General features: G+C 47.0%; 1 protein-coding gene across 8 annotated transcripts in view; it reads right to left on the bottom strand.

The window, feature by feature from the left end:
* Window positions 1–5,746, bottom strand: part of RAF1 (Raf-1 proto-oncogene, serine/threonine kinase) — an 84,862-nt gene extending 79,116 nt beyond the window's left edge. For 6 of the 8 annotated variants that reach the window (XM_025377845.1, XM_025377843.1, XM_025377847.1 and 3 more), the window contains exon 1: window positions 5,358–5,746. The gene's annotated coding sequence lies outside the window, so the exon portion shown is untranslated. Of the gene's footprint in view, window positions 1–4,907; window positions 5,052–5,357 lie in introns of those variants that run through there. The other 2 variants (XM_025377844.1, XM_025377846.1) reach the window with 2 other exon arrangements.
* Window positions 5,747–23,589: the final 17,843 nt, after the last annotated feature.

Genomic DNA, 23,589 nt, shown 5'->3' with positions numbered 1-23,589 from the left:
ACTAAAAATCCAAAATTAGCCAGGCGTGGTGGCACATGCCTGTAATCTCAGCTACTCAGGAGGCTGAGGCAGGAGAATCACTTGAACCCAGGAGGCAGAGGCTGTGGTGAGTCAAGATCGTGCCACTGCACTCCAGCCTGGGCAACGAGAATGAAACTCCATCTCAAAAACAAAAACAAACAAACAAAAAATTGATTGCCACTGCCTGCTGCTTCCCATTTATTAACAAAAAAAGTAAACAACTTCTAAATCATAAAGATTTTAAAACTGTAAACTAGCTTTAGGATTGTTAATCCCCACCCAGTAAAATTCCTTAGAATCTGGTCTAAAAATAAAACCATGTGTCAAGTGTTCCTCAAAAAATACTATGTGCACTGATTGGAATGTCATGCCAGTTAACATACTTTGTGAGTAATTTGCCGAACTTTAGATAGTCTAGGCCAAAACCAGTAACAAAGAAACAACACCCACTTGACATTTTCCTTGGTTAAGCTGAGATTCTAGGGGTCATTTTAGAAGAAAGGTAAACATCTGAAATTAACTAAAACCATTTAGAGCTACGCAAGTCATTCTGGGAGAAAAGAAGTTACAAAATGACTCACATATTGTAAAATTAAAGATGAAACCTTAATGTGTAATTAAGGAATTTTTACTTACAACTCTAAGGCAAGAAAAAAATACCCAGCCATTACTATCATGAGAATTACAAGGCAAGATGCCTGGGCGAGCCTGTAATGCCAGCACTTTGGGAAGCCGAGGAGGGTGGATCACTTGAGGTCAGGAGTTCGAGACCAGCCTGGCCAACATGGTGAACTCTCGTCTCTACTAAAAACACAAAAATTAGCCAGGCGTGGTGGCCGGCACCTGTAATCTCAGCTACTCGGGAGGCTGAGGCATAAGAATCCCTTGAACCTGGGAGGCAGAGGTTGCAGTGAGCCAAGATCGCACCACAGCACTCCAGCCTGGGTGATAGCGCCAGATTTCGTTTCAAAAAAAAAAAAATTTACAAGCAAGATAAGTTAGCCCCATACCAAAAGTATCGACTGAACTGCAACACAAATATCTAGTATTACATTTTGAACCCAGTCAGATGAGCAATTAGGAATTCTACCCTCCCATACACATACCAATAAAAGACCTAAACAACCTCATTCTAAATAAACCCAGTGTTCTCTGATTTTCCAATTAATTTACTCAAGGTAAGCAATTTTCCACCTCACAGTCATTTGTTTTGAAGAAATGACTCCCAAGATCTGCATAACTTAAAAACAAAAAACTAAGTCAAAGCTCAATTTCATGGTTTCATAAACCTCCTCACTGTCACATTAGTACATTGCCTTTCAAAGGCAATATTTAAAATTCTCTTCTGCAAGTCAACATTAAGGCATGCTGTTTGGCTAACAAGCTCCTCCCAAGATCAAGATTATTATGTATGGCCTATTATGTTCCTAACATGCAAACAAAAGTACTCCCTCATGTAACATTTTTTTAGGCAGTAGGTTACTAACAAAGATTTACCTGAAATTTAAATGTAGAATCATACATTTATTACTAATAGACTACCTGAAATAGTAAAGTTATCAATTGTATTTTTCATTTCCTAAATATTCCAGTGCTTCTGGAAAAGTCAAATTTAACTTACAATAAGTTGTTTAATCTTCAGAGCAAACAAATGGAATAAACTAAAAGCAACTAGTCTCAGAGCAACTGTTATATAATACTTGATGCTTAACGTTCTTCATCTTTTAGATACTTTTCATCAGAAATTACCAGCTTAATTTGCTTCTCACTGCTTTTTTCAGCTAAACCAAATCCCATAAAAAATGCTCAAGCCTTCTATTGAAGGCACACTTTTTTTTTTTTGAGACAGGGTCTCTGTCGCCAACACTGAAGTACAGTGACATGAACATGGCTCACTGAACCTCAACCTCCCTGGGCTCAGGTGATCCTTTCACCTCAGCCTCCCAAGTTGCTGGGACTACAGGCATACTACACCATACCCTGCTAATTTTTTCTTTTTTTGTGTATGTATTTTTTGTAGGGACAGGTTTTCACCATGTTGCCCAGGCTGGTCACAAACTCCTGAGCTCTAGCAATTCACCAGCCTCGGCCTCCCTAAGTGCTGAGCTTACAGGCATGAGCCACCACAACTGGCTGATGTTTTTACAACTACTGACAAGACTTTAACAAAGGAATTCCACTATAATTTATAACCACGAAACACCACATATCAGCCAGGCACGATGGCTCACGCCTGTAATCCCAGCACTTTGCGAGTCCAAGGCAGGTGGGTCAGGAGTTCAAGACCAGCCTGGCCAATATGGCGAAACCCCGTCTCTACTAAAAATATAAAAATTGGCTAGGCGTGGTGGCAGGTGCCTGTAGTCCCAGCTGCTTGGGAGGCTGAGGCAGGAGAATGCTTAAACCCGGGAGGAGGCAGAGGTTACAGTGAGCCAAGATCATGCCACTGCACTAAAAAAAAACCACATATCTTTAAAAGATAAGCCTTTAGTACAGAAACAGTAACAGGTTTATTTTTCCAAGTATCCCAGCATTCAACTGGGTCAATTGTTTATGCTGCATTTTAAACAGCTTAGCCCTTTAGTGATAAGGGTAAAAACAAGTCAAAATAATCCTGAATGTTCTTCAGTGGTATATAATCATCACAACGAAAGCAAGGTTTAGGAACTGCAACTGAAGTCTGTTAATTCCGTAATAGTCACTTTAGCATAAACATTAATCACAGTATTATACCTATTTTAGGAAAATTATGTTTATGGGGATAAAGATTTTATAACAGGTTGTTATCCAAGAAGTCAATACCAAGAAATAGTTTAAAAAATATACTTATTAAACTAAAAATACATCCTACACATTTTTTGGATGTTTGTTTTCTAGAGTCGTCCAATTTCTGTAAGACTGGGGAGTACATTATTTATATTTAAAATTTAGGCCAGGCACAGTGGCTCACGCCTGTAATTCCAGCGAGGCCATGGGAGGCCGAGGTGGGCAGATCACTTGAGGTCAGGAGTTCGAGACCAGCCTGGCCAACACAGCGAAACCCCATCTCTACTAAAAATACAAAAATCAGCCGGACGTGATGATGTGTGCCTGTAATCCCAGCTACTCGGGACGGTGAGGCAGGATAACTGCTTGAACCAAGGAGGCAGAGGTTGCAGTGAGCCGAGATCACACCACTGCACTCCAGCCTGGGCAAAAGAGTGAGACTGTCTCAAAAAAATAAAAAATAATAAGATAATAAAACAAATATTAGGAGAGTGTTTTACATTTATAAAGTTAACATTTTTGTGAGCAAGTATAACTTTAGGAGAATTTTTTGCAAGAATCCCCAGGAATATATGAGTTCAATTCATTCACCACTGTGTAAGTGCAAAACATTTGATATAAAACACTTATCAAAAATGTTCTGCTGGCCAGGCGCAGTGCATCACACCTGTAATTTCAGCACTTTGAGAGGCTGAAGCTGAAGGATCACTTGAGCTCAAGAGTTCTATTGAAGGCATACTTTTTAGACCAGTCTGGCCAACACAGTGCAATCCCCTCTCTATCATTAAAAAAAAAAAAAAAGTTCTGCCTGGCCAGTGGCTCACCCCTGTAATTCCAGCAAGCACGTTGGGAGGGAGATGTGGAGGCAGGAGCATCACCTGAGCCCAGGAGTTTGAGACCAGCCTAGGCAACACCGTCAGACTCCATCCCTACTCATTTTTTTTTTTTTAATTAGCCATGTGTGGTAGCACCTGTCTGTAGTCCCAGCTACTCAGGAGGCAAAGGCAGGAGAACTGCTTAAGCCCAGGAATTAGAGGCTGCAACTGAGCTACGATCATGTCACTGCACTCTAGCCTGGGTGACAGTGTGGATCCTGTTCCTTTAAAAAAAAAAAAAGAAAAAAAAAAAGTTTGAATTGTTCTGAAAAAATAAAAAAAACTAAAAAGTCATTAAGTTTAACAAACTAAATCTTTTCAATCACTATCAGCTTCAACATCGACAAAGGGAGAAAACTATCAGCAAGAATAAAGATTCAGCAAATCATGTACAATAATCCAAATTCAATTAGTTCACCATCTACAACAAAGCCCCCTCACAATTCTAGCAACTTTTATTTTTCTCTCATCTCTCACCATTTCCTTCCTGCACCCCAGGCAATTTGCTGCTCCCCAAACTCATCCCAACTCCCACACGTCTCTAAGCCTTTGTACCAGCTGTTTCCTGAGTTCCTCCTCACCTGGTGAGCACTTACTCACCGGTCTTTCAAAACTCGACGCTTAAGTCTCCTCGAGTGTAGAAGCTTCCTCAACTCCTCCCCAAGGAAAACTAACTGTTCTAAATCCCCACAACACTTGGTAAGCCAATTCTTATCACACTGCATTGTTTTCACGCCTTAGGAGCGCAGGGAGAGCAGAATCTCTCCACTCAGCCCACAGAGGACCAGGCAAGCAGAAACGTTCAATGAACGTGCCTTGAATTCATTTCCTACTTAGATTAAGTGACCCCCTAGAACCCGTTCACACCTCAAGGAGACATAGAAGTTCCTATCCTTCTTCCCACCACAGAATGAATACCAGGGGCACACCCAGAGCCCTAGAAAGAGAACAATGAATGAACACGGCCGCCTCGCCTCTCACGACGTCCAAACTCCTCTCTCGGGTATCGACTCGCTCGCAGAGCCTCAGCAGCTGCAGAGCTGAAGCGTCCCGGCGGCTCTCGCTTCACACAAAAGGCAGCCCTGGCTCTTCATTCCAAAGCGTCCTGAGGCCAATCCTCTATAAGCATCCCAAGACTTTCATTAATAACCCACAGAGTCTTGATACCCAAGGCTAGTCCTGATATCCAAGAAGAGAACCCTGTGACTTTGTGTTAGGGCACTGGCCAGTTTCCTCCTCTGTTACCCGATTCCTCACGTCCTCCCTAAAAGGGTGTCACTTGACTGAAGTATCCAGAGAGAGGTTGCGTGCAAGCCCGGGTCCCACAATCGACGGCCCAAGAGAAAAGGAATTGGCCCATCCAAGTGACAACAGACATGGGGCAGCTCTGGGCGGATTTTCCCACTGCCAAATAATGAGGAATGCGCACTGGCACAGGGGTGGCGTTGGCACGTTTCCGCAAAACACAAGGAAATTTGAGTGGGATGTGGGAACTAGGCTCGCCGGCCATGACACCGGACTCCGGGGCCCCCGCCCAACGCTAACCGGGGTGACAGCGGCCTGGCCCAAGCCCTCCGCCCGGCAGCCGTGGGGCCGCTCCATCAGCGCCACCCAGGCCCGCTCGCTCTGGAAGCCGGTCCCTCAGTCCCGCCGCCCGGCTCCCCCGGCATCCACGACCCGGCCCCTGCCACCTACCTGAGGGAGCCAGGCCGCCCCAACGTCCTGTCGTCCGGTGGCAGCTTCTCGTCCGCTCCTCCTCCCCGCGGCGGGTGAGGGAGCGGGAGGCGGTCACATTCGGCGCGTCCCCAGCCCAGGGGACGGAGCCCCGAGTAGCCCCCGCATCGTAGCACACGCGCTCCGCGCCTCAGGGCACGCGCCCCAAAGCCCGGCCAGCTGACCCTTTTCGGGGCCCAAGGAATGTAGCAGAAAACCCTTCCCACCTCACAATCGTTCTCCTCTTACTCCCGCCATCTAAGATGGCGGCCCAAGCGCCCGCGATTAAGACTCTCGGGCGGCCACTGCAAGCGAGCCCTCGACTCGGTGCTCGTCCTCCCGACCTGCGACGCCACCGGCTCTCCGCTTCTGCGCAAGCCCTCCTGGCAGTCGGCGTCTAACTTGGCTCGGGCATCCATCGCTCTGGCCTGAACACAGGCCCCGCCCCCGGGGCGTGGGCTCGCGATCTGGTGGCCGCCATTTCGGAGCTGAAGAGGTTAGGCGATGCTGACTTATTCTCAGGAGGGGCACTCGGTAATCGAGAAGAGCCGGCTTTCGGCCAGCCAGGAGTGGTCAGAGGCCTAGAAGGGGAGAGGAAGGCCTGCCTGCCAGCATTGCAAGGCCCAGCGATCATCAGACGTGCCCCAGGACACAGAGCACAGTGTCCAACTTTGACGCGTCCTCTCCGGAGTCGGACACTTTAATGCCAAATCACGGCTCCGGCACTTGACAGCTATGTGGACAGTCCCTGAACCTTAAGCGGTCTTTTCCTCGTGTGTAAATTGGGGGTTCATTTTTTTTCCCCCATCACATTAGCAAAGAGTTAGAAAAACTAATAATATTGATCCAAGGTACATTGAAACCTGTTGTATGCCCTCTCAGCGCTATCAGAGTGGAACTTGGACTGTTTAAAAGTATGTATCCTTCCTCCCGGCAGTTTCACTTCTAGACATGAATTCTAGAGAAATAAGTAAACATATACACAAAAAGTTACGTGTGAAGATGTTTAATGCCATATTTGCATTCTCGAGAAACACTGGAGGTGAAATGTAGATTAACAGGAAACTGGTTAAGAGAACGCTGCTACATCCAATCTGGGTTGTCATCCATCCAAGAATGAACTAGATATAACTACTGAATTTAAAACAACAACAAAAAGGGCCGGGCAGGGTGGCTCACTGCTGTAATCCCAGCACTTTGGGAGGCTGAGGTGGGCAGCCTGAGTTCGGGAGTTCGAGACCAGCCTGACCAACATGGAGAAACCCCGTCTCTACTAAAAACACAAAAATTAGCCGGGCGTGGTGGCCTGTGCCTGTAATTCCAGCTACTCAGAAGGCTGAGTCAGGAGAATCGCTTGAACCCGGGAGGCAGAGGTTGCAGTGAGCCGAGATTACACCATTACACTCCAGCCAGAGCAAGACTCCATCTCGAAAAAATAAATAAATATAAAAAAATAAAAATACAAAAGTAGCAGGGCGTGGTGGTGCATGCCTGAAATCCCATCTACTCGGGAGGCAGAGGCAGGAGAATTGCTTGTACCCGGGAGGCGGAGGTTGCGGTGAGCCGAAATCGTGGCATTGCACTCCAGCCTGGGCAACAAGAGCAAAACTGTCTCAAAAAAAAAAAAAAAAGACATAGCCGGGCGTGGTAGCTCACGCCTGTAATCCCAACACTTTGGGAGGCGGAGGCGGGCAGATCACGTGAGGTCATGAGTTTGAGACCAGCCTGGCCAACATGGTGAAACATGTTTCTACTAAAAAATAAAACAAACAAAAAAATTGGGCAGGTGTGGTCAATGGAGCGCTACTGCACTCCAGCCTGGGTGACAGAGCCAGACTCTTGTCTCAAAAGAGAAAAAAAAAAGCCATTAAGCTGAGCCGGGCGCGCTGACTCCTGTAATCCCAGCACTTTGGGAGGCCGAGGTGGGCAGATCACGAGGTCAGAAGATCGAGACCATCCTGGCTAACACAGTAAAACCCCGTCTCTACTAAAAATACAAAAAAATTAACCAGGCGTGGTGGTGGGCGCCTGTAGTCCCAGCTACTCAGGAGGCTAAAGCAGGAGAGTGGCGTGAACCCAGGAGGCGGAGCTTGCAGTGAGGGGAGATCGAGCCACTGCACTCCAGCCTGGGCGACAGAGTGAGACACCATCTCAAAAAAAAAAAAGTCATTAAGTTAAAAAAACCAGAACATTATGTATGATCTTATTTATGCAAACACAGGAACACAAGATACCAACCTAATACTACAGAATGCCATGTGCACTATTCCTTTTCGATATTGAGAGCCTATTAGGTACCACACATTATTTTGGATATTGGAAAATTAACAGCAATCAAAATCCCTGCCTTCTAGTAATGGGAGACTAAAAGAAAATATAAATAATAAGATTCAGGCTGGATGTGGTGGCCAAAGCCTCTAATCCCAGCACTTTGAGAGGCCAAGGAAGGAGGTTCACTTGAGCCCAGGAGTTGAAGACCAGCCTGAGCAACATGAGACCCCATCTCTACCAAAAAAAAAAAAAAAGAAAGAAAAGAAAATTAGTATGCATGGTGACATGCCCCTGTAATCCAGCTAGGGAGGAGGCTGAGGTGGGAGGATCACTTGGAGTTGGGGATAGCTTGAGCTATGATTGCCTCACTGCACTCCAGCCTGGACAACATAGCAAGACCCTGTCTCTTAAAAAAGAAGAAGAAAAGAAAAATGAAACAAATTGAGAATGACAGGAGTATGTGGACCAACATAAAAATAAATGTGGGAGAAAGATTGGCCAGGCGCAGTGGCTCATGCCAGTAATCCCAGCACTTTGGGAGGCCGAGGCAGGTGGATCACGAGGTCAGGAAATCGAGACCCTTCTGGCTATCATGGTGAAACCCAGTCTCTACTAAAAAGACAAAAAAAAAAAAAAAAAAAATTAGCTGGGCGTGGTGGCGGGTGCCTGTAGTCCCAGCTACTCAGGAGGCTGAGGCAGGAGAATGACGTCAACCCCGGAGGCAGAGCTTGCAGTGAGCCAAGATCACGCCACTGCACTCCAGCTTGGGCAACAGAGCGAGACACCGTCTTAAAAAAAAAAAAAAGAAAGAAAGAAAGACTAGAAGGTGTGGAATGTGGATACCATGAGGGGGATTTTTTTTAATGGGAATAATAGGCCAGGCGCAGTGGCTCACACCTGTAATCCCAGCACTTTGGGAAGCCGAGGTGGGCAGATCACCTGGGGTTGGGAGTTTGAGACCAGCCTGACCAACATGGAGAAACCCCGTGTCTACTAAAAATACAAAATTAGCCGGGCATGGTGGCAGATGCCTGTAATCCCATCTACTCGGGAGGCTGAGGCAGGAGAATTCCTTGAACCTAGGAGGCAGAGTTTGCGGTGAGCGGAGATGGCACCATTGCACTCTGGCCTGGGCAACAAGAGCGAAACTGTGTCTCAAAAATAAATAAATAAAATAAAATGGGAATAATAACACCTTCCTTACAGGATTAAATGAGATAAAACCTGGAGAGCACTTAGTGCAGAGCCTGGTGGTTGAGACTTCAGTGCCTACAGCCTGACTTGCCAAGGTTCAAATTTGGACTCTGCCATTTCCTTATCTGTGACTTGGAGAACTCATTTAAACTTCTCAATTCCTCCATTCCCTCATCGATAATGGAAATGTGATGATACTACGTCTTAGAGTTGTAAGGATTTAGTAAGTTTTAGAAGTAAAGTACTTGGAACAATGCCTTGCTCATATTAAGTGTTGTAGAAGTGTTAGCTGTAATTCCTAGAGCTATCTCCCTCTTTTTCTAAAATAACACTGGTTTACAAGGAAACCAAATAAGTCAATATTATAACTATCCCTAATTATCATTATCATTATTACTTGAGGCAGAACTTCGAAGCCACACATGCTGACCTTCTGATTATTCCTTCCTTCAGCATCCCCACCTGATATTTGCCCAGCACTTTACATCTTAGAAATTTAAGGAGCCTATGCCTCATTCAAACTTTTCAGCTCACCTGGAAGAATGGCTACTTCATTTTTAAAAAAATTTATTGAGGTGAAATGAACCATTTTAAACTGAACATTTAGTGGCATTTAGTACATTCAGTCTTTTACAGCCACCGCCCCTAGTTCCAAAACATTTCCATTACTCCAAAGTAAAACCCGTTACCCATCAAGCAGTTTCTTCCCCATCCCCCGATGTCTGGCAATCACCAGTATGCATTCTGTCACTATGGATTTTTCTATTCTGGATGTTTCATAAAAATGGACTCACACAATACGTGGCCTTTTGTGACTGACTTCTTTCACTTGGCATAACGTTTTCAAGGTTCATCCACATGGTAACATGTGTCAGTACTTTATTCGTTTTCATGGCTGAATAATATTCCATTGTAAGTTTATACCACATTTTGTTTATCCATTCATCTGTTGGTGGATATTTGGGCTGTTTCCATTTTGGGGGCATCGTATGTGCTAAGAACAAGTGTGTTACATGCTGGGTTGCATATCCCCTACTTTGGATACCTCTGGTTTGGTGGTAGGAGAGGTCAAGTGTGCTAAAGTTATTAGGAAAGGTCTCAGAAGGGTAATAGGAGGAAGGAATGAGTCTGAAATGGTTTGAAGGAAGAATAGACATGCCCATGATGTCAGATCAGAGGAGGAAAATAGGCCGGGCACAGTGGCTCACACCTGTAATCCCAACACTTTGGGAGGCTGAGGCGGGCAGATCACCTGAGGTCAGGAGTTTAAGACCAACCTGGCCAACATGACGAAAAACGTCTCTACTAAAAATACAAAAATTAGCTGGGCATGGTGGCATATGTTTGTAGTGCCAGCTACTCGGGAGGCTGAGGCACAAGAATTGCTTGAACCAGGGAGGTGGAGGTTGCAGTGAGCAAAGATCATGCCACTGCACTCCAGCCTGGGAGATAGAGGGAGACCCTGTCTCAAAAAAAAAAAAAAAAAAAAAAAAAAAAGATATACAGTTGGCCAGGCGTGGTGGCTCACGCCTGTAATCCCAGCACTTTGGGAGGCCTAGGTGGGTGAATCACGAGGTCAGGAGATCAAGACCATCCTGGCTAACGCAGTGAAACCCTGTCTCTACTAAACAAAATATAAAAAATTAGCTGGGCATGGTAGCGGGCGCCTGTAGTCCCAGCTACTTGGGAGGCTGAGGCAGGAGAATGGCGTGAACCCAGGAGGCGGAGCTTGCAGTGGGCCGAGATTGCACCACTGCACTCTAGCCTGGGCAACATAGCGAGACTCTGTCTCAAAAAAAAGAGAAAAAAGATGTACAGTAAGGTCTTTATGTTTGGCAAAAAGGGTGCATTTTTCAGATGAAGGAAAGAAAAAATAGCGGCCATTTACAGAATGTCTTCACGTATCAGGCATTTTTACAGTTTCCAATACACAACCCGTGAGAGGCCTCATCTTCACATGAGGAGAGGGTAAGTAATTTGTCCTAAGACACAAAGCTGGTGGTAAGTAGTAGAGCAAGGATTTGGATCTGTTTTGTTTGTTCATTCCTCATTCAGTTAATAAAATTTCTTGGCAGACTGGTGGCTCACACCTGTAATCCCAGCAATTCAGGAGGCCAAAGTGAGAGAACCCCTTGAGGCCAGGAGTTTGAGACCAGCCTAGACTACATCGTGAGAGTCCATCTCTATCAAAAATTTTTAAAATTAGCCAGACATGGTGGCACATTCCTGTAGTTCTAGCTTCCTGGGAGGCTGAGGCAGGAGGATCACCTGAGCCCAGGAGGCTGCAGTCAACTATGATCATGCCACTGCACTCCAGCTTGTCTAAAAAAAGCTAAAATTAAATTTCTTTAACGCTTAATATATGCCAGGCCCTGTGTTAGAGCTGGGCCTATAGCAGTAAACAAGGCAAAGTCCCTGTATGTACTCAAGGACTTTAAGCTCTAGCAGGGGAGACAAGCAGCAAACAAGTAAATGAATAATATGATAATTAGGGTTGTGGCAAATCAATGAAGGGAATTGCTAGAGAATGACAGAATGGGAAGAGGGTGTGCCTTTAGATTCAGTAGCCAAGGAAGGCCTGTCTCAGGAGGTGATAGTTAAGCTGGGCATGAAAGGATGAAAAAGAGCCAGAGGAAGAGCATTCTAAGCAGTTGGAACAGCATGTGTGAGGGCCATGAAGTAAGACAGGAGTGCAGGCCAGTGTGGTTAGAGCACAGAAAACTAGGGGAGCAGATGAAGCTGAGGACAAAGGGTGGAGTCATATTCAGTCTGACTCCCAAACCTGTGACCTTTCCATGCCATCCTGCCCTGCAGGACTTTGAAGTGTGGGGCTGGCCTGGGCTGGGTGCTGGGAAAGACAGAACCATGTAAACAAAGAGTTGCCCCAACAGGCGACGCAAATGTGCTCTCATGGATGACTGTGCAAGGGGTACCCAGAGGAGGGAGGCGGTGACCAGAGGCAACATGTAAGCTATCTTAAAGGATGAGTGGAATTGTAACCATAATAGGTCCTTTATCCAGTGCATATGGCAAGTCAATTCGCCACATTGCAGCAGTGAAAGAGGTTTAATTCTAGGTATGCTGAACGAGGAGATGGGAGGAAACTTCAAATCTGTCTCCATGGAGTTTGGGGCTAGTGTTTTCAGGGGTTTGGGAATCAGCCAAAGTGTGGAGATCCTTGATTGCTCAAAGAGCACAGGGCAAAGTCATGGAACAAGGAGATGAAGAAACTGTATTCTCATGCTGATTCCATTCCTCTTGTAGGGGTTAGTGGGTCTTCAAACTATTTGAGGTCAACTATCTTGCTGGAATTTGGGATCTAAAAAACATCTTAGGAAATTCTTAAACAAAAACCTTATGATTATAATGTCAGATATTCTACCTATCTTAAACAAAAGCCTTATTATTCTAGCATCAGAAAGCTTATTTATAGGCCAGGTGTGGTGGCGGCTCACACCTGTAATCCTAGCACTTTGGGAGGCTGGGGTGGGAGGATCCCTTAGCCCAAGAGTTCAAGACCATTCTGGGCAACATAGGGAGACCCATCTCTACAAAAAAATTTTAAAATGAGCTAGGTGTGGTAGCCTGCACCTGTAGACTGGGCTACTCAGGAAGTTGAGGCGGGAGGATTGCTTGAACGTGGGAGGTCAAGACTGCAGTGAGCCATGATTATACCACTGCACTCCAGCCTGGGTGACAGAGTGAGACCTTGTTAAAAAAAGAAAAAAAAAAAAAAAAAAGCCTGTCTGTAGAAACAATGGGGATGCAAATGGTCAGTATCTAGTGCTCTGTGTCTTTCAGTTGCAAGAAAGTGGGTCAAAGTACAGCCTGAGTAATGCTTGATTATAACTATTAATATATTTTTGTCCAAAATTCTTGTTAATCCTGTGAGGACAACTTCAGAATGTTCCAGACTGAGAAGGGAAGGAGTGCAGGGCAAGAGGTGGGAACAGTATGGGCAAAGGCTTAGAGGTGTGATTAGCTTACGTTTGGGAAACAGCAAGCAGGTCTCTGAGGTTGGAGATTGCCTTCCTGGGGCAGACAGCATGGAGAGAACACTGAAGGGGAATCCTAAAGGTGCAAAAGATACCTGGCCCACTGTCAATCCCCCTCATGCCATAATGGGCAGCCCATGATGGAGGGTGAGGGACTGGCTGCTGGGGTGGCAACCACAGTACATGCTATGGTGTCATTTGCAGGAAAGCCTAGTACAGCCATCTTGGAAAACAATTAAAAATTAAGACCTGGACTTTCTCATAAAGTACTTGGATGCATATACTTTGGAATAATCGGCTGGGTGTGATGACTCATGCCTGTAATTCCAGCACTTTGGGAGGTCGAGGTGGGTGGATCACCTGAGATCAGGAGTTCAAGACCAGCCTGGCCAACATGGTGAAATCCCATCTCTACAAAAATACAATAAAAAAAAAAAAAATTAGCTAGGTATGATGGCAGGTGCCTGTAATCCCAGCTACTTGGGAGACTGAGGCGGAAGAATCGCTTGATCCCAGGAGGCGGAGGTTGCAGTGAGCCGAGATTGTGCTATTGCACTCCAGCCTGGGCAACAGAGCGAGACTCTGTCTCAAAAATAAATACATAAATAAATAAATAAATAAATAAATTGGAACAGTCTCTATGGAAGGTGATTTGGCAGTATCAAAATTATAAATGCATATATCTTTTGTGCTATAAATTCTCCTCCTGGGAATTTATCCTACAGATATACTTGTAAAGGTGTGAAATTATGTCCAAACAGGTTATTCCTTGCCACATTGCTTGTAATCTTTTTTTTTTTTTTCTGAGACGGGGTCTCGCTCTGTCACTAGGTTGGAGTGCAGTGGCGTGATCTCGGCTCACTGCAACCTCCAACTCCCTGGTTCAAGTGATTTTCCTACCTCAGCTTCCCGAGTAGCTAGGATTATGGGCACATGCCACCACACCCAGCTAATTTTTTTTTTTGTTTTTGTATTTTTAGTAGAGATGGGGTTTCACCATGTTGGCCAGGATGGTCTCAAACTCCTGACCTCGTGATCCACCCACCTTGGCTTCTCAAACTGCTGGGATTACCGGTGTGAGCCACCACGCCCAGCCCACATTGCTTGTAATCTAACAAATATGGGCCAGGTGTGGTGGCTCACACCGGTAATCCCAGCACTATGCGAGGCCGAGGCGGGTGGATCCCTTGACCTCAGGAGTTGGAGACCAACCTGGACAACATGGTGAAACTCCATCTCTACCAAAAATACAAAAGATTAGGTAGGTCTGATGGCACACGCCTGTGGTCCCAGCTACCCAGGAGGCTGAAGTGGGAGGATCACTTGAGCCTGGGAATCGGAGGTTGCAGTTAGCTGAGATTGTGCCACTACACTCCAGCCTAGGTGACAGAGTGAGACCCTGTCTCAAACAAACAAACAAACAAATACTATGCAGCTGTAAAAAAGAACGATGAACTCTTATGTACTGATATGGAAAGATGTCCAAGAAATACTGCCAAAAAACAAAAACAAAAAAGAGCCAAGAAACAAACAGTGTGAACAGTATGCTCTTTTTGGTGAAAAGGGAGGAAAATATTTGCTTGTAAAGAGTTAAAGTATAGGCCGGGCGCGGTGGCTCACATCTGTAATCCCAGCACTTTGGGAGGCCGAGGCGGGCAGATCACAAGGTCAGGAGATAGAGACCATCCTGGCTAGCATGGTGAAACCCAATCTCTACTAAAAATACAAAACATTACCAGGCATGGTGACACGCGCCTGTAGTCCCAGTTACTTGGGAGGCTGAGGCAGGAGAATCGCTTGAACCTGGGAGGCAGAGGTTGCAGTGAGCCGAGATCACGTGACTGCACTCCAGCCTGGGCAACAGAGTGAGACATGGTCTCAAAAAAAAAAAAAAAAGAAAGACATACAATATGTATGGAGGACACACCAAATGCTGCTAACGGTAATCACAGGCCAGGAGGAAGGTGAGAACTGGGTAGATGTGGTACAGCAGAGGGAAAAATAGTTTGCACTGCCTAGCTTTTTATAATTTTTAGTTTTTGAACCATGTGAGTGTGTTACCCCATTCAAAACTTTAAAAACAAAAAAAAACCTGCCTGGAGGTGAAATTGCCTGGTTCACCCTGGAAACAGATTGGGAGATGGGGACTGAACTGTAGGGTGGGGTCCATGGCCTATTCCCCAGCCCTAGCACCTCCTCCATTGTCATACTCCCCCTTTCCCTTGAATCCAATGTGACCCTCACCAGGACACTACTCACAACACTTCCCAGCACCACCTCCCCTACCACTCTGCTTCAGTTGCAAAGCCCCAGGGGGAGACATGCCCTGACTAAGCAGCCCTACTCATAGCGATCCAGGGCCACCTGCTTCTTGGACATGTCCAGTGCCCAGCCTCCCAGGACCTCTCCCACCACCTCCATGGCTCACCTCTGGAGGAAGGTTGTCCACAGCATTCCCTCAAGACTCACATGTGAGTCTTGCACTAATAGTCCACTCCTGCTGCAGCCACAGCTGCCTGCACCAGACCCAATGCTGCCATCCCCACACGCTCTAAGTGCAAGAAGAAGGTGTACTTGGCTGGGCGTGGTGGCTCATGCCTGTAATCCCAGCACTTTGGGAGGCTGAGGTGGGTGAATCACTTGAGGTCAGGAGTTTGAGAGCAACCTGGCCAACATGGTGAAACCCTGTCCCTACTAAAAATACAAAAATTAGCCAGGAATGGTGGCACATGCCTATAGTCCCAGCTACTCTGGAGGCTGAAGCAGGAGAATTACTCGAATCCGGGAGATGGAGGTTGCAGTGAGCTGAGATCGCGCCACTGCACTCCAGCCTGGGTGACAGAGCAAGACTCCATCTCAAAAAAAAAAACAAAAACAAAAACAAAAACAAAACAGAAGTGTACTTTGCTGAACAAGTGACCTCCCAGGGCAAGGACTGGCATTGGCCTTGCCTCAAGTGTGAGAAGTGTGGAAAGACACTGACCTCCAAGGGCCACCCGGAGCATGAAGGCAAGCCCTATTGCAACCACCTCTGCTGTTTCGCTGTGTTCAGGCCCAAAATTTTTGGGCGAGGTGGAGCTGAGAGTCACACTTTCAAGTAAACCCAAATGGGGGAGACCCCATCTGGGCCACTGTCCAGGCTGATGTCAGGCTACCACCACAGACTCAAGGCTTCCTTGTAGATCCTCATAGCCTCAATAAACCTGAACACTTGGGGGTGGGACGGGGAAGACTCACTTGCTCTGAGCCCTGGACACACCTCAGGGCTGAAGACCCACCTTCAACAGGAGCCCGATTATAGCATATTCCTACTTTAGCAGCTCCTGAGGAGAACATGCTTTCTCCTTGATAAGCCCAGTCCCTCCTCTCTGTTCTGCACAGAGGGGCTGGCCTGGACTCTGGAGTCAGACAGCTGGGAGACCAAACCCCAGCCTGCCCCTCATCTCTGTGATTCTTGGCCTCTCCCTCAGGTCAAGTAGGAAACACTTGCCTTCAGGCATTGCTGGGAGGAAACAAAACTGGAAAGCACAGTCTCTAGCACACAGTAGGAGCATAGGAAGCGCTGCTCCTCCGCCTCTCCCCAGCCTCTCTCCCTGACTCACTGCTTTCTGCCCTACATGGACAAGCTGACTGGGTCTTGAAGAAGAAAAACACCAGTGTGCCCCTTCCACTTGCTACCCTAATTCCTCCCCTTTAGGGCCAAATTAATCTAAAAACTGGTCTAGGCTCAGGCTTAATTTTCTCACCCACCCCTGCATTAAGCCCTGACAGTTGGCCTTCCACAGCCATCCCCAGAAAGCCTCTCCTTCCCACGGAAACCACTCTCCAAGGTCCCCGGTAAATCCCAGGAGGGTGTCCCAAGCCCAGGTCTCAATGCCCTTTGTGGCATTTGGTAAAGGGTATGCCCTTCCTGTTGAAACTCTACCTCTGTGCTTCTCTCCTATTTCACACCAGCGCTGTCTGATTCCTCTTGTCCCAGGACTGGCTCTTTTTACACTTGCAGGGCTGTGGAACCCAGAGCCGCTTGGTGAAGCAGCTCCTGCCATTTCCTCTGTTGGAAATACCCTTCCGTGCTTTAGATCCCAGCTCGAGGACCACTTCTGCAGCGACTAGCTCCACCTCTACCCCAACTTCGTTGTGTGCATTGCCTTTTCTCTGCCTCATATAGGCATCACGGAACAGGCACAAGCTTTGGAATCTGACTTATTTAAAAGGTAGCACTACTCACAAAAAAAAAAAAAAAAAAAAAAAAAGAGGGGCCAGACACAGTGGCTCATACCTGTAATCCCAGCACTTTGGGAAGCTAAGGTGTGGATCACCTGAGGTCAGGAGTTCAAGACTAGACTGGCCAACATGGTAAAATCTTGTCTCTACTAAAAATGCAAAAAATTAGCCAGGCATGGTGGCAGGCACCTGTAATCCCAGTTACTCAGGAGGCTGAGGCAGGAGAATCACTTGAACCCCGAGGCAGAGGTTGCAGTGAGCCGAGATCATGCCCCTGCACTCCAGTCTGGGCAACAAGAGCAAAACTCATTGGCCGGGCGCGGTGGCTCACGCCTGTAATCCCAGCACTTTGGGAGGCCGAGGCGGGCGGATCACAGGGTCAGGAGATCGAGACCATGGTGAAACCCCGTCTCTATTAAAAATACAAAAAATTAGCTGGGCGCGGTGGCAGGCGCCTGTAGTCCCAGCTACTCGGGAGGCTGAGGCAGGAGAATGGCATGAACCCAGGAGGCGGAGCTTGCAGTGAGCCGAGATTGCGCCACTGCACTCCAGCCTGGGGCACAGAGCGAGACTCTGTCTCAAAAAAAAAAAAAAAAAAATAGAAACAAGGTTGCACTATGTTGCCTAGACTGGTCTCAAACTCCTGGGCTCAAGGGACCCTCCTGCCTCAGCATCAGGTATAGCTGGGACTACAGCTACACAAGAGCTATAGACTTGTTTTTTGTTTTGTTTTGTTTTGTTTTGTTTTGTTTGAGATGGAGTCTCGCTCTGTCACCAGGCTAGAGTGCAGTGTCACAATCTCTGCTCACTGCAACTTCCGCCTCCTGGGTTCAAGCAGTTCTCCTGCGTCAGCCTCCCAAGTAGCTGGGACTACAGGCACACACTACCACGCCTAGCTAATTTTTGTATTTTTAGTAGAGACGGGATTTCACCATGTTGGCCAAGATGGTATTGATCTCTTGATCTTGTGATCCGCCCTCCCTGGCCTCCCAAAGTGCTGGGATTACAGGTGTGAGCCACCATGCCCGGCCTTTTGTTTTGTTTTGTTTGTTTTCCACCCAGGCTGGAGTGCAGTGGCGCAATCATGGCTCACTGCAGCCTCATCCTCCCCAGGCTCAGGTGATTCCCGCTTCAGCCTTTTGTGTAGCTGGGACTACAGATGCGTCACCACACCCAGCTAATTTTTTTTTTTTAATTCAGCTATAGACGTTGAATTTCCATCTCTTTATCCTATTAGCTGTTTGACTCTATGTATTAGCAAACTGGCTAATGTATCTGAGGTTTTCTTATCTGTGAAATGGGAATGATGTGCCCACCTCCCCCCGCCCCACCAAGGGCTTTGGTGAAGCTGAGATCCCTATTTAATCATCTTATCAGCCGGGTGTGGTGGCTCACGCTGAGGAATGAGACCACTACTACTCCTGCTGCCCTCCTCCCCCCACCTTGCCTAGTTCACAGAACAGGAAGAAAGCGAGAAAGAAACAAAAGTAAGATAAATAGCCAGACAACCTTGGCACCACCACCCAGCCCTAGGAGTTAAACAAAGTAATAACATCAACCCCTGACCTAAACTACTTGTGTTATCTGTAAATTCCAGACATTGTATGAAAAAAGCATTGTAAAACTTTTTGTTCTGTTAGCTGATGCATGTAGCCCCCAGTCACGTTTCCCACGCTTGCTCGATTTATCACGACCCTTTCACGTGGACCCCTTAAAGTTGTAAACCTTTAAAAAGGCCAAGTATTTCTTTTCTCGTGTCTTAAGAGCTCGGCTCTTAAGACACGAGTCTGCCGATGCTCCTGGCCGAATAAAAAACCTCTTCCTGGCCGGGCGCGGTGGCTCAAGCCTGTAATCCCAGCACTTTGGGAGGCCGAGACGGGCGGATCACGAGGTCAGGAGATCGAGACCATCCTGGCTAACACGGTGAAACCCCGTCTCTACTAAAAAATACAAAAAACTAGCCGGGCGAGGTGGCAGGCGTCTGTAGTCCCAGCTACTCGGGAGGCTGAGGCAGGAGAATGGCGTGAACCCGGGAGGCGGAGCTTGCAGTGAGCTGAGATCCGGCCACAGCACTCCAGCCTGGGTGACAGAGCAAGACTCCGTCTCAAAAAAAAAAAAAAAAAACCTCTTCCTTCTTTAATCCGGTGTCTGAGGAGTTTTGTCTGCGGCTCATCCTGCTACAACACCTGTAATCCTAGCACTTTGGGCGGCCTAGGTGGGCAGATCACTTGAGATCAGGAGTTCAAAAGCAGCCTGGCCAATATGGTGAAACCTCATCTCTACTAAAAATACAAAAAAAATTAGCCAGGTGTGGTGGTGGATACCTGTAATCCCAGCTACTTGGGAGGCTAAGACAGGAGAATCGCTAGAACCCAGGAGGCAGAGATTGCAGTGAGCTGAGATTGCACCATTGCACTCCAGCCCGGGCGACAGAGCAAGACTCCTTCTCCAAAAAAAAAAAAAAAAAGCATCTTATTTTATGTGATGAGAGGCAGGGTGGGCTTTATGACCAGGAGGCCAGCTAGTCACACAGGAACCCCATTCCATGCTCAGAAAGCTCCTACACTTGGAGTTGAATGCTCTGTGATCTCTGTTTTGAAATTCTTCATCATTTTATCTTTGAGTTTGCATTTTGTATGTGAAGTCCAATGTGGCGATGGAGCTTGAGACCTCCGCTCCTGCGTGGTCCAGACTCTTACTTCCTCCCTGCCAGGGAAGGGGTGAGGTTCCAGCCACTTGCTCCACTGTGTTCTGCCACTTCTCTCCGACCCCACCCCACTCCCTACTGCTACCTGGCACAGCCTCCCCTCTCTCATCCCCACCCAGCTCCTTTTGTGACCTTCCACCTTGGGGTGGGGCAAGGAAGGTCAGGGTGGGACTCCTCCCAGTCCACCAGGTGTGGTCCTACCACTACACATTTGGCAGACAGCCTAGCAGGTGCCTCCTGCCCCTGACCCAGATTCTGAACACTACGTGGTATAGAAGTTGCAATCCCTTGAGGGTCACTATCTATCAGGAGGAGGGACAGTGTTCTAGTGGGAAGCAAAGATCGCCTTCCCTGCCCCCAGCTGGGCTCAGCACATCAGTCTGGCAGCTGGTGGGAGGGGTGACCTGGGAGCCAGCTGGTGGGCAAACTCAGGCCCCTACACATGACATGAAATAGCAAATATAAAACATGGTGGAGAGACCATGAAAGAAAAGTGCTACATTTTTATTTTTCATTTTTTATTTATTTATCTTTTTTGAGAGATGGAGTCTTGCTCTGTCGCGCAGGCTGGAGTGCAGTGGCGCAATCTCACCTCACTGCAACCTCCGCCTCCTGGGTTCAAGCAATTCTCCTGCCTCAGCTTCCCAAGTAGCTGGGACCACATGCGTGCGCCACCATGCCCACCTAATTTTTGTATTTTTTTAGTAGAGACAGGGTTTCACTATGTGTTGGCCAGGCTGGTCAAACTTCTGACCTCAGGCAATCCTCCCGCCTTGGCCTCCCAAAGTGCTGGGATTATAGGGGTGAGCCACCGTGCCTGGCCAAGTTCTACATTTTAGTTGAACTTTTTTCTTTCTTTCTTTCTTTCTTTCTTTTTTTTTTTTTTCCAAGATGGGAGTCTCACTCTGTCGCCCAGGCTGAGCTTGATCTCGGCTCACTGCAACCTCCACCTCCTGGGTTCAAGCGGTTCTCCTGCCTCAGCCTCCTGAGTAGTTGGGATTACAAGTGTGTGCCACCACACTCGGCTAATTTTTGTATTTTTAGTAGAGACGGGGTTTTGCCATTTTGGCCAGGCTGGTCTCAAATTCCTGACCTCAGGTGATCCACTCACCTTGGCCTCCCAAAGTGCTGGGATTACAGGCGTGAGTCACTGTGCCCAGCCTCAGCCAAACTTTTAATGGCACTTTTTCTTCTGCCTTTTGAACAAAGGCCCTGCGTTTTCTTTTCTTTTTAATAGAGACAGGGGTCTCACTATGTTGCCCAGGCTGGTTTTGAACTTCTGGACTCAAGCAATCCTCCCACCTTGGCCTCCCAAAGTGATGGGATTACAGGTGTGAGCTACAGCAACCGGCCATGGGCCCTGCATTTTTTCTTTTTCTTTTTTTGAGACGGAGTCTAGCCCTGTCGCCCAGGCTGGAGTGTGCAGTGGTGTGATCTCAGCTCACTGCAACCTCTGCCTCCCAGGTTCAAAAAATTCTCCTGCTCCACCCACCCAAGTAGCTGGGATTACAGGCGCGTGCCAATATGGCCGGCTAATTTTTGTATTTTTAGTTGAGACGGGGTTTCACCATGTTGGTCAGGCTGGTCTCGAACTCTTGACTTTGTGATCTGCCCGCCTCGGCCTCCCAAAGTGCTGGGATTACAGGCGTGAGCCACCGCGCCCAGCCAGGCCCTGCATTTTCATTTTGCACTGGGTCTCACAAATTTTGTAGATGACCCTGGAGAGAGGCCAGGAGGGTCATATAGGCCTGGAAGGATCTTAAAATTTGCCATTCTCCCCACACAAGGTTATAGAGGTACACTGATCGGAATAAAACAAGAAACCACTCATTATACAATTTTAAACTGGAGCCTGACACCAGACCACACTGTCTGTGGTAGATTATTATTCCAGCTGTCCACTGTTGTGTAATAAGCTGCCTGAACTTAAGCTCAGCTGAGGGTATGTGCCAGAGCACCTCTGCCTGCTCTTCCAGCCCCGTGGCCTTAGGGTGTCCAGAATTCCTACTTGGGGACTCAGAGCACCAACAACCAATGCGTCATGGTATTTTATGACCTACTGACCTAGCGTCTCTTCCACTGTACTCTACTGACTGTAGCAGTCACAGCCCACAGAGCCAAGGGGAGGAAATACAGAATCCACTTCTCCATGCGGAACTGATGAGGTTACAGAAATTCATATGGGATGGGACCTATTGTTGTACTATCTTTGAAAAGTATTAATTGGCCACATCTGTGAATTACATCTTAAATCCTTTATCTTGTAAAGAGCATCATAAATTTACATTATGTTTGTAGGGGGGTGGATTATGAATTTAAAAGTTATTAGTTTGTTGAATATAAGCTTTTAAAGGCTAGGCACAGTGGCTCATGCCTGTAATCCCAGCATTTTGGGGAGCCAAAGCAGAAGGATTGCTTGAGGCCAGGAGTTCAAGACCAGCCTGAGCCATGTAGCAAGAACTCTTCTCTACAAATAGAAATAAAAATTTTAAAATAAGGCTTCAAAATATTTCATAACTTTTTTTTTTTTTAGACAGAATCTGGCTCTATCACCCAGGCTGGAGTACAGTGGTGTGATCTCAACTCACTGCAACCTCCACTTTTCGGGTTCAAGCAATTCTCCTGCCTCAGCCTCCCAAGTAGCTGGGATTACAGGCCCATGCCACCACACCCAACTAATTATTTGTATCTTCTTAGAGACGGGGTTTCACCGTGTTGTCCAGGCTGGTCTTGAACTTTTGAGCTCAAGCAATCCTCCCACCTCGGCCTCCCAAAGTGCTGGGATTACAAGCGTGAGCCACCGCGCCCAGCCTTCATCGTCAGTTGTTTTTTTGGTTTTGTTTTATTTTGAGACAGAGTCTGGCTCTGTCATGCAGGCTGGAGTGTAGTGGCTCGATCTCAGCTCATTGCAACCTCTGCCTCCTGGGTTCAAGCGATTCTCCTGCCTCAGCCTCCTGAGTAGCTGGGATTACAGGCACGCGCCACCATACCCGGCTAATTTTTGTATTTTTAGTAGAGACAGGATTTCACCATGTTGGTCAAGCTGGTCTCGAACTCCTGACCTGGTGATCCGCCCTTTTTTGCCTCCCAAAGTGCTGCGATTACAGGCATGAGCCACCGCGCCTGGCCCATCACCATTTTTTAATACCTGCTTTGGCATTTCTACATTTAAAGAATATATACCAGGAGATGCTGGGGGTGGTGGCTCATGCCTGTAATCCCAGCACTTTGGGAGGCCAAGGCAGGTGGATCACTTGAGGTCAGGAGTTCGAGACCAGCTTGGCCAACATGGTAAAACTTCATCTCTATTAAAAATACAAAAAATTAGCCTGGAGTGGTGGTGTACTCCTGTAGTCCCAGCTACTTGGGAGGCTGAGGCAGGAGAATCACTTGAACCTGGGAGGCAGAATTTGCAGTAAGCCAAGATTGCACCACTGCACTCCAGTCTGGGCAACAGAGCTAGACTCCATCTATAAAAAATAAATAAATAAATAAATAAAAATCTCAGGAGCTTCAAAAAAATGTAATGGCTTAGGTCTTTCTCATTCTCTGGGATGAGGGCCTTATTATGTTACATTCTACCACCCCCATCCCGCAGCGTGTAGTACTGAGCATATAGTTGGTGCTTAATATATACGTGTTTCACTGTTAGCTAAGACAGAAGAGAAACTATGGTTTTAGCCTTAAGACGAACCTCAAAGGAACAAGGCTTATTGGATGACTAACGCTTTAATTTCTGGTTATTTCATTGTCATCATATCCAGTCTAAAACTGATACAATTTCCTTCATTGGCTCACATTGGATGGCTCCAAAGGGAGAATG

The sequence above is a fragment of the Theropithecus gelada genome, chromosome 2 (genome assembly GCF_003255815.1).
Source record: "Theropithecus gelada isolate Dixy chromosome 2, Tgel_1.0, whole genome shotgun sequence".
Lineage (NCBI taxonomy): Eukaryota > Metazoa > Chordata > Mammalia > Primates > Cercopithecidae > Theropithecus > Theropithecus gelada.
This window is presented reverse-complemented; position numbering and strand designations above follow the sequence as displayed.